General features: G+C 41.9%; 1 pseudogene; it reads left to right on the top strand.

The window, feature by feature from the left end:
- Nucleotides 1-4,684: 4,684 nt before the first annotated feature.
- Nucleotides 4,685-6,252, top strand: LOC147000339 (transcription factor EB pseudogene; annotated as a pseudogene).
- The last annotated feature ends 4,231 nt before the right edge of the window (nt 6,253-10,483 follow it).

Raw genomic sequence — 10,483 nt, 5'->3', positions numbered from 1 at the left:
AAAAAAAAAAAAAAAAAACAAACAAACAAGAAAACCCCAGAACTTTCTTGAAACTCTGAGAATTATTTTAATTAAAGAGGGGTAGCAACACAAGTCCCTTCCGGTCCACCCGAGCACCAGGGTGACTTGCCAGTGGAGTCTCCCGGACACCCACAAGGACCCACACAAGATTCCCCACGGGAACCTAAGACCTCTGGTGAGGGGAACACAAGTTCTGCCAGGAGGCAGGTTCAAACACCAGATATCTGGGCACCTTCCCTGCAAGAAGAGAGCTTGCCTACAGAGAATACTTTGACCACTGAAACTAAGGAGAGAGCTAGCCTCCCAGGTCTGCTAATAGAGGCTAACAGAGTCACCTGAGGAACAAGTCTAACCAGAGACAACTATAACAGTTAGCTTCGGAGATTACCAGATGGTGAAAGGCAAATTTAAGAATCCTACTAAAAGAAATCAAGACCACTCACCATCATCAGAATGCAGAACTCCCACCCTACCTAGTCCTGCGCACCCCAGCACAACCGAAAATCTAGACCCAGATTTAAAAGCATATCTCATGATGATGGTAGAGGATATCAAGAAGGACTTTCGTAACTCACTTAAAGAAATACAGGACAGCACTGGTAAAGAGTTACAGGTCCTTAAAGAAAAACAGGAAAACACAACCAAACAGGTAGAAGTCCTTAAAGAAAAAACAGGAAAACACATCCAAACAGGTGATGGAAATGAACAAAACCATACTAGACCTAAAAAAGGAAGTAGACACAATAAAGAAGACCCAAAGTGAGGCAACACTATAGATAGAAACCCTAGGAAAGAAATCTGGAACCATAGATGCGAGCATCAGCAACAGAATACAAGAGATGGAAGAGAGAATCTCAGGTGCAGAAGATTCCATAGAGAACATCAGCACAACAATCAAAGGAAATACACAATGCAAAAGGATCTTAACTCAAAACATCCAGGAAATACAGGACACAATGAGAAGACCAAACCTACGGACAATAGGAGTTGATGAGAATGAAGATTTTCAACTTAAAGGGCCAGCAAATATCTTCAACAAAATTATAGAAGAAAACTTCCCAAACCTAAAGAAAGAGATGCCCATGATCATCCAAGAAGCCTACAGAACTCCAAATAGACTGGGCCAGAAAAGAAATTCCTCCTGACACATAATAATCAAAACAACAAATGCACTAAATAAAGATAGAATATTAAAGGCAGTAAGGGAGAAAGGTCAAGTAATATATAAAGGAAGGCCTAGCAGAATTACACCAGAATTTTCACCAGATACTATGAGAGCCAGAAGAGCCTGGACAGATGTTCTACAGACACTAAGAGAACACAAATGCCAACCCAGGCTACTATACCCGGCCAAACTCTCAATTACCATAGATGGAGAAACCAAAGTATTCCATGACAAAACCAAATTCACACATTATCTTTCCAAGATTCCAGCCCTTCAAAGGATAATAACAGAAAAAATAAATAAATAAATAATACAAGGACGGAAATCACGCCCTAGAAAAAGCAAGAAAGTAATCCCTCAATGAACCAAAAAGAAGACTGCCACAAGAACAGAATGCCAACTCTAACAACAAAAATAAAAGGAAGCAACAATTACTTTTCCTTAATATCTCTTAATATCAATGGACTCAATTCCCCAATAAAAAGACATAGACTAACAGACCAACACAAACAGGACCCAACATTCTGCTGCTTTCAGGAAACCCATCTCAGGGAAAAAGACAGACACTACCTCAGAGTGAAATGCTGGAAAACAATTTTCCAAGCAAATAGTCTGAAGAAACAAGCTGGAATAGCCATTCTGATATCAAATAAAATCGACTTCAAACCCAAATTTATCAAAAAAGACAAGGAGGGACACTTCATACTTATCAAAGGTAAAATCCTCCAAGAGGAACTCTCAATTCTGAATATAATAGTGGGAGACTTCAACACACCACTTTCATCAATGGAGAGATCATGGAAACAGAAACTAAACAGGGACACAGCGAAACTAACAGAAGTTATGACACAAATGGATGTAACAGATATCTACAGAACATTTTATCCTAAAACAAAAGGATATACCTTCTTCTCAGCACCTCACTGGACCTTCTCCAAAATTGACTATATAATTGGTCAAAAAACAGGCCTCAACACATACAAAAATATTGAAATTGTCCCATGCATCCTATCAGACCACCATGGACTAAGGCTGATCTTCAATAACAACATAAATAATGGAAAGCCAACATTCACGTGGAAACTGAATAACACTCTTCTCAATGATACCTTGGTCAAGGATGGAATAAAGAAAAACTTTTTACAGTTTAATGAAAATGAAGACACAACATACCCAAACCTATGGGATACAATGAAAGCATTTCTAAGAGGAAAACGCATAGCTCTGAGTGCCTCCAAAAAGAAACTAGAGAGAGCACACACTAGCAGCTTGACACCACATCTAAAAGCTCTAGAAAAAAAGGAAGAAAATTCACCCAAAAGGAGTAGAAGGCAGGAAATAATCAAACTCAGGGGTGAAATCAACCAAGTGGAAAAAGAAGAACTATTCAAAAAATTAAAAAAAGGAGGAGTTGGTTCTTTGAGAAAATCAACAAGATAGAAAAACACTTTGCTAAACTCACCAGAGGGCACAGGGACAACATCCTAATTAATAAAATCAGAAATGAAAAGTGAGACACAACGACAGATCCTGAAGAAATCCAAAACACCATCAGATCCTTCTACAAAAGGCTATACTCAACAAAACTGGAAAACCTGGACGAAATGGACAAATTTCTAGACAGATACCAGGTACCAAAGTTAAATCAGGATCAAGTTAACGATCTAAACAGTCCCATATCCCCTAAAGAAATAGAAACAGTCATTAATTGTCTCCCAGCCAAAAAAAGCCCAGGACCAGATGGGTTTAGTGCAGAGTTCTACCAGACCTTCAAAGAAGATCTAATTCCAGTTCTGCACAAACTATTCCACAAAAATAAGTAGAAGGAACTCTACCCAACTCATTCTATGAAGCCACAATTACTCTGATACCTAAACCACATACAGATCCAACAAAGATAGAGAACTTCAGACCAATTTCCATTATGAATATTGATGCAAAAATCCTCAATAAAAGTCTCGCTAACTGAATCCAAGAACACATTAAAGCAATCATCCAACCTGACCAAGTAGGTTTTATTCCAGGGATGCAGGGATGGTTTAATATATGGAAATCCATCAACGTAATCCATTATATAAACAAACTCAAAGACAAAAACCACATGATCATCTCGTTAGATGCAGATAAAGCATTCGACAAGATCCAACACCCATTCATGATAAAAGACTTGGAAAGATCAGGAATTCAAGGCCCATAACTAAACATGATAAAAGCAATCTACAGGAAACCAGTAGCTAACATCAAAGTAAATGGTGAGAAGCTTGAAGCAATCCCACTAAAATCAGGGGCTAGACAGGGCTGTCCACTCTCCCCATACCTATTCAACATTGTACTTGAAGTCCTAGCCAGAGTAATTCCACAACAAAAGGAGATCAAAGGGATACAAATTGGAAAAGATGAAGTCAAAATATCACTTTCTGCAGATGATATGATAGTATATATAAGTGACCCTAAAAATTTCACCAGAGAACTCCTAAACCTGATAAACAGCTTAGGTGAAGTAGCTGGATATAAAATGAACTCAAACAAGTCAATGGTTTTTCTCTACACAAAGAATAAACAGGCTGAGAAAGAAATTAGGGAAACAACACCCTTCTCAATAGTCACAAATAATATAAAATATCTTGGCGTGACTCTAACTAAGGAAGTGAAAGATCTGTATAATAAAAACTTCAAGTCTCTGAAGAAAGAAATTATAGAAGATCTCAGAAGATGGAAAGATCTCCCATGCTCATGGATTGGCAGGATCAACATTGTAAAAATGGCTATCTTACCAAAAGCAAACTACAGATTCAATGCAATCCCCATCAAAAATCTAACTCAATTCTTCAACGAATTAGAAAGTACAATCTGCAATTTCATCTGGAATAACAAAAAACCTAGGAGAGCAAAAACTCTTCTCAAGAATAAAACAACCTCTGGTGGAATCACCATGCCGGTCCTAAAGCTTTACTACAGAGCAATTGTGATAAAAACTGCGTGGTACTGGTATAGTGACAGACAAATAGACCAATGGAATAGAATTGAAGACCCAGAAATGAACCCACACACCTACGGTCACTTGATCTTCGACAAGGGAACTAAAACCATCCAGTGGAAGAAAGACAGTATTTTCAACAAATGGTGCTGTCACAACTGGTTGTTAACATGTAGAAGAATGCGAATCGATCCATTCCTATCTCCTTGTACTAAGGTCAAGTCTAAGTGGATCAAGGAACTTCACATAAAACCAGAGACACTGAAACTTATAGAGGAGAAAGTGGGGAAAAGCCTAGAAGATATGGGCACAGGGGAAAATTTCTTGAATAGAACAGCAATGACTTGCGCTGTAAGATTGAGAATTGACAAGTGCGACCTCATGAAACTGCAAAGCTTCTGCAAGGCAAAAGACATCATCAATAAGACAAAAAAACCACCAACAGATTGGGAAAGGATCTTTACCTATCCTAAATCAGATAAGGGACTAATATCTGATCTCAAAAAGAACATTCCAGGGAGCCCGAACCAACAGCTGCCATGGCGTCATGCATCGGGCTGCGCATGCAGCACATGAGGGAGCAGGCCCAGCAGGAGGAGCAGCGAGAGAGCATGCAGCAGCAGGCCGTCATGCATTATATGCAACAGCAGCAGCAGCTGGGAGGGCCCACCACTCCAGCCATCAACACCCTGGTCCACTTCCAGTAGTCCCCGCCTGAGCCCAGGGAGGTGCTGAAGGTGCAGTCCTACCTGGAGAACCCCACCTCCTACCACCTGCAACAGTCCCAGCATCAGAAGGTTCGGGAATATCTGTCCGAGACCTATGGGAACAAGTTTGCTGCCCACGTGAGCCCAGCCCAAGGCTCCCCGAAGCCTGCCCCAGCAGCATCCCCAGGGGTGCGGGCTGGACACGTACTGTCCACCTCGGCCGGCAACAGTGCTCCCAACAGTCCCATGGCCATGCTACATATCAGCTCCAACCCTGAGAAAGAGTTTGATGATGTCATCGATAACATTATGCGCCTGGACAGTGTGCTGGGCTACATCAACCCCGAAATGCAGATGCCTAACACGCTGCCCCTGTCTAGCAGCCACCTGAACGTGTACAGCGGTGACCCCCAGGTCACAGCCTCCATGGTGGTGTCACCAGCAGCTCCTGCCCTGCGGACCTGACTCAGAAGCAAGAGTTAACAGATGCTGAGAGCCGGGCCCTGGCCAAGGAGCGGCAGAAGAAAGACAATCACAACCTAATTGAGAGAAGACGCAGGTTCAACATCAATGATCGGATCAAGGAGCTGGGAATGCTGATCCCCAAGGCCAACGACCTGGACGTGCGCTGGAACAAAGGCACCATCCTCAAGGCCTCTGTGGATTACATCCGGAGGATGCAGAAGGACCTGCAGAAGTCCAGGCAGCTGGAGAACCACTCGCGGCGCCTGGAGATGACTAACAAGCAGCTGTGGCTGCGCATCCAGGAGCTGGAGATGCAGGCACGTGTGCACAGCCTCCCCACCACCTCACAGTCGGGTATGAATATGGCCGAGCTGGCCCAGCAGGTGGTGAAGCAAGAGCTGGCCAGTGAGGATGGCCCAGGGGAGGCACTGATGCTGGGGCCTGAGGTCCCTGAGCCTGAGCAAATGCCGGCTCTCCCTCCCCAGGCTCCGCTGCCCTCGGCCGCCCAGCCACAGTCTCCATTCCATCACCTGGACTTCAGCCATGGCCTGAGCTTTGGGGGTGGGGGCGACGAGGGGCCCACAGGTTACCCCGATACCCTGGGGACAGAGCATGGCTCCCCATTCCCCAACCTGTCCAAGAAGGATCTGGACTTAATGCTCCTAGATGACTCCCTGCTACCCCTGGCCTCTGACCCCCTCTTCTCTACCATGTCTCCTGAGGCCTCCAAGGCCAGCAGCCGCTGGAGCAGCTTCAGCATGGAGGAGGGTGATGTTCTGTGACGCTGGCTGCCCCTGTGCCAAGGAGCAGGGGCTGCCTGGAGGCTGGGAGGACCGAGCAGAGCCCTCCCATCCTTCAGGCTGCACTTGGTGTGAAGTAGCCGCCTACCCTGCCTCTCTCCTTCCCCTTGGCTGCTCCCCCCCCACCCTGTTTGGACTTAGTGCCTGCCTGGCAGCCGATGGGGCTGGAGGAGCCCTCCCCCTCAGCTTCGGGCCCCCTCCTCTGGCAGCAGTACTATGACTATGATGGGGAAGAACAGGGGTGAGGCAGAAGAGAAATAAGAAGAAATCTTGCTAGGGGAGCCCCTCTCCTGAGCCTGGGCTCTCCTGTGGAGGACATTTTGGAGAAGGAGGTACAAGTACCTCTGAGGCAGCAGCTGGTCTGGGGGTGCCCGGGCCTGCCTTCCTGGGACTAGATGGCACCCAGCCTGTCGCCCTCAGCTTGAACTCCCCCACAGTGGGGCATCCACCCCCATTTGGTGCTAACAGCTCTCCCCTGGTGGTATGAGGGTGGGGTGGCCAGAAGAGGAGTCTGGGTTCAGGGTGGCGAGCACCCCACCCCCCCAGACCTCCCACTTTGTGCCTTTAGTAAACACTGTGCTTTGTAAAAAAAAAAAAAAAAAAAAAAAACCTTCAAGTCTCTGAAGAAAGAAATTAAAGAAGATCTCAGAAGATGGAAAGATCTCCCATGCTCATGGATTGGCAGGATTAACATTGTAAAAATGGCTATCTTGCCAAAAGCAATCTACAGATTCAATGCAATCTTCATCAAAATTCCAACTCAATTCTTCAATGAATTAGAAAGAGCAATCTGCAAATTCATCTGGAATAACAAAAAACCTAGGATAGCAAAAACTCTTCTCAAGGATAAAAGAACCTCTGGTGGAATCACCATGCCTGTTCTAAAGCTTTACTACAGAGCAATTGTGATAAAAACTGGTATAGTGACAGACAAGTAGACTAATGGAATAGAATTGAAGACCTAGTAATGAAACCACACAGCTATGGTCACTTGATCTTCGACAAGGGAGCTAAAACCATCCAGTGGAAAAAAGACAGCATTTTCAACAAATGGTGCTGGTACAACTGGTTGTTATCATGTAGAAGAATGCGAATCATACCATTCCTATCTCCTTGTACTAAGGTCAAATCTAAGTAGATCAAGAAACTTTACATAAAACCAGAGACACTGAAACTTATACAGGAGAAAGTGGGGAAAAGCCTTGAAGACATGGGCACAGGGGAAAAATTCCTGAATAGAACAGCAACGGCTTGTGCTGTAAGATCGAGAATAGACAAATGGGACCTCATGAAACTCCAAAGCTTCTGCAAGGCAAAAGACACCATCAATGAGACAAAAAGACCACCAACAATTTGAGAAAGGATCTTTACCTATCCTAAATCAGATAGGGGACTAATATCCAATATATATAAAGAACTCAAGAAGGTGGACTCCAGAAAATCAAATAACCCCATTAAAAATGGTGCTCAGAACTAAACAAAGAATTCTCACCTGAGGAATACCAAATGGCAGAGAAGTACCCGAAAAAAAAAAATGTTCAACATCCTTAATCATCAGGGAAATGCAAATCAAAACAACCCTGAGATTCCACCTCACAGTAGTCAGAATGGCTAAGATGAAAAATTCATGTGACAGCAACAGTTGCTGGCTAGGATGTGGAGAAAGAGGAACACTCCTCCATTGTTGGTGGGATTGCAAGCTTGTACAACCACTCTGGAAATCAGTCTTGCGGTTCCTTAGAAATTTGGACTTAGTACTACCAGAGGATCCAGCAATACCTCTCCTGGGCATATATCCAGAAGATGTCCCAACCGGTAAGAAGGACACATGCTCCACTATGTTCATAGCAGCCTTATTTATAATAGCCAGAAGCTGGAAAGAACCCAGATGCCCCTCAACAGAGGAATGGATATAGAAAATGTGGTACATTTACACAATGGAGTACTACTCAGCTATTAAAAAGAATGGATTTATGAAATTCCTTGCCAAATGGATGGACCTGGAGGGCATCATCCTGAGTGAGGTAACACAATCACAAAGGAACTCACACAATATGTACTCACTGATAAGTGGATATTAGCCCAAAACTTAGGATACTCAAGATATAAGATACATTTCGCTAAACACATGAAACTCAAGAAGAATGAAGACTGAAGTGTGGACACTATGCCCCTTCTTAGAATTGGGAACAAAACACCCATGGAAGGAGTTACAGAGACAAAGTTTGGAGCTGTGACGAAAGGATGGACCATCTAGTGATTGCCATATCCCGGGATCCATCCCATAATCAGCTTCCAAATGCTGACACCATTGCATACACTAGCAAGATTTTGCTGAAAGATCCCATATATAGCTGTCTCTTGTGAGACTATGCCGGGGCCTAGCAAACACAGAAGTGGATGCTCACAGTCAGCTAGTGGATGGATCACAGGGTTCCCAATGGAGAGCTAGAGAATGTACCCAAGGAGCTAAAGGGATCTGCAACCCTATAGGTGGAACAACATTGGGAACTAACCAGTACCCCGGAGCTCTTGACTCTAGCTGCATATGTATCAAAAGATGGCCTAGTCGACCATCACTGGAAAGAGAGGCCCAGTGGACATGCAAACTTTATATGCCCCAGTACGGGGGAACGCCAGGGCCAAAAAATGTGAATGGGTGGGTAGGGAAGTGGGGGGGAGTTATGGGGGACTTTTGGGATAGCATTGGAAATGTAATTGAGGAAAATATGTAATAAAAAATATTTAAAAAAAAGAGGGGTAGCTCTTCAAAGAGAGCCTTTGTAATTGAATTTTTTCCCCCTAAGGGCCCTGGGCTCACTATGAAGTTAAAATTATTTTAAATTAGTAATCTGACTTTTTGAAATTCACTTAATAGAACTTAATTTATTCATTAAATAGACAACTTTCAGTTGCTGTTTTCCCATTGTATTCGTTATGATTATTCTTGTTGTCCCCTTTTTCATTAACATTGCTCTTAATAATTGTAATTTTTATCATTCTCCCTATTATCATTCTTTAATATGTGCAATCCTTATAGCAATCGCCTGAGTGAGTGTAATCTTCTTGGTTCTCTATTACTATTTCTTCTTGGATTTTAAAGGACTCTGCCATCAAACCTTTCAAGTATGGTGCACCCAAATTTTGTTTTCCTGCTTCAGAGCATTCAGTAGAAAGTGAGACATAAAATTATATAAAGTGGCAAACAGCCTCTAGAAAGGCATTCTGCTAGGTTCCACTTCTAATATTTTGACTATTTGTTTCTTTCAGAATATTACTAATTTTCCTGTTAGATCTGAGGCTTCAAGCAATTTCAAAAGCACAAGTTATTCTCTTTAGAAGAAGGGTTAAATCTGGCTGCTTATATACATATATTTTTAACACTACAGAGATTTATACAAATCATATTCAGATTTTTTGGTCTGATACTGTGATTTTCACCTACTAGTTTATTGAAATGCCTTCAAATGATTTACTTAGTTGTATACTGTTTACTCATATTACATCCAATTTTAATCTATTCATAAAATTTTACATTTCATGGTGAGGTATTACCTCTGTCTATATAGTTTTAAACAGAACATTGAAGTTGGACTTTATTCCTTAAAACAGTATATAACTTATTTTTTATTGTTTATTTTGTTTACATTTCAAATGTTATCCCCCTTTCCAGTTTCCACTTCACAAATCCCCTATCCCATCCTCTCCCCTTTGTTGGGTATTTCAGCTAATATCATCCCTATTGGTCCTGGGAATCTTTTGCTTCCCTCTGTTTATTATTGTTGTTTGTACATCCCCCAGCTCTTAAAGTCTAGTTTATAGTTGCATTCAAGGTTTACTTCATGTGTATAGTGTTGCCTCATTTTTTATTCAGGATATTAGTAAAGTAGGTTTAAAACTAATTTTAATCAATTAAGTAATACACCTAACTCAAACCCTATTTTCAAATATGTTTCGCCTTGCCAAGTGTTGGAATTTCAACATCTTTTTAATTTAAAGCAAAGAATATAGCAATTATTAACAGTGCACACCATGCTGGACTTAACATACCAATTACATTGAAATAATAATACCTCTCTAGTAAGTCTGAGAAAGAATGCATTTATTTATTATGAAATCCTAAGGAAACTCTTGGACTGCAATTATAATTCCATAATTCTTAGATATTCTAAAATGGGTAACTTGGAAATGATATTAAACATCCAGCTATGTTACTCAAAAATATTGTTTAATATAGGTAAAATATCAGAAGACTTTGCATATATATAGAAAGATTTTGTACACATATACTTCTTTTTATTCCCTATTCTTTACTTATTTTGGTTCTTCAAGCTATTATCAAATAGAT

The sequence above is a fragment of the Mus caroli genome, unplaced genomic scaffold (assembly GCF_978045245.1).
Source record: "Mus caroli unplaced genomic scaffold, Mus_caroli_1 scaffold_19, whole genome shotgun sequence".
Lineage (NCBI taxonomy): Eukaryota > Metazoa > Chordata > Mammalia > Rodentia > Muridae > Mus > Mus caroli.
This window is presented reverse-complemented; position numbering and strand designations above follow the sequence as displayed.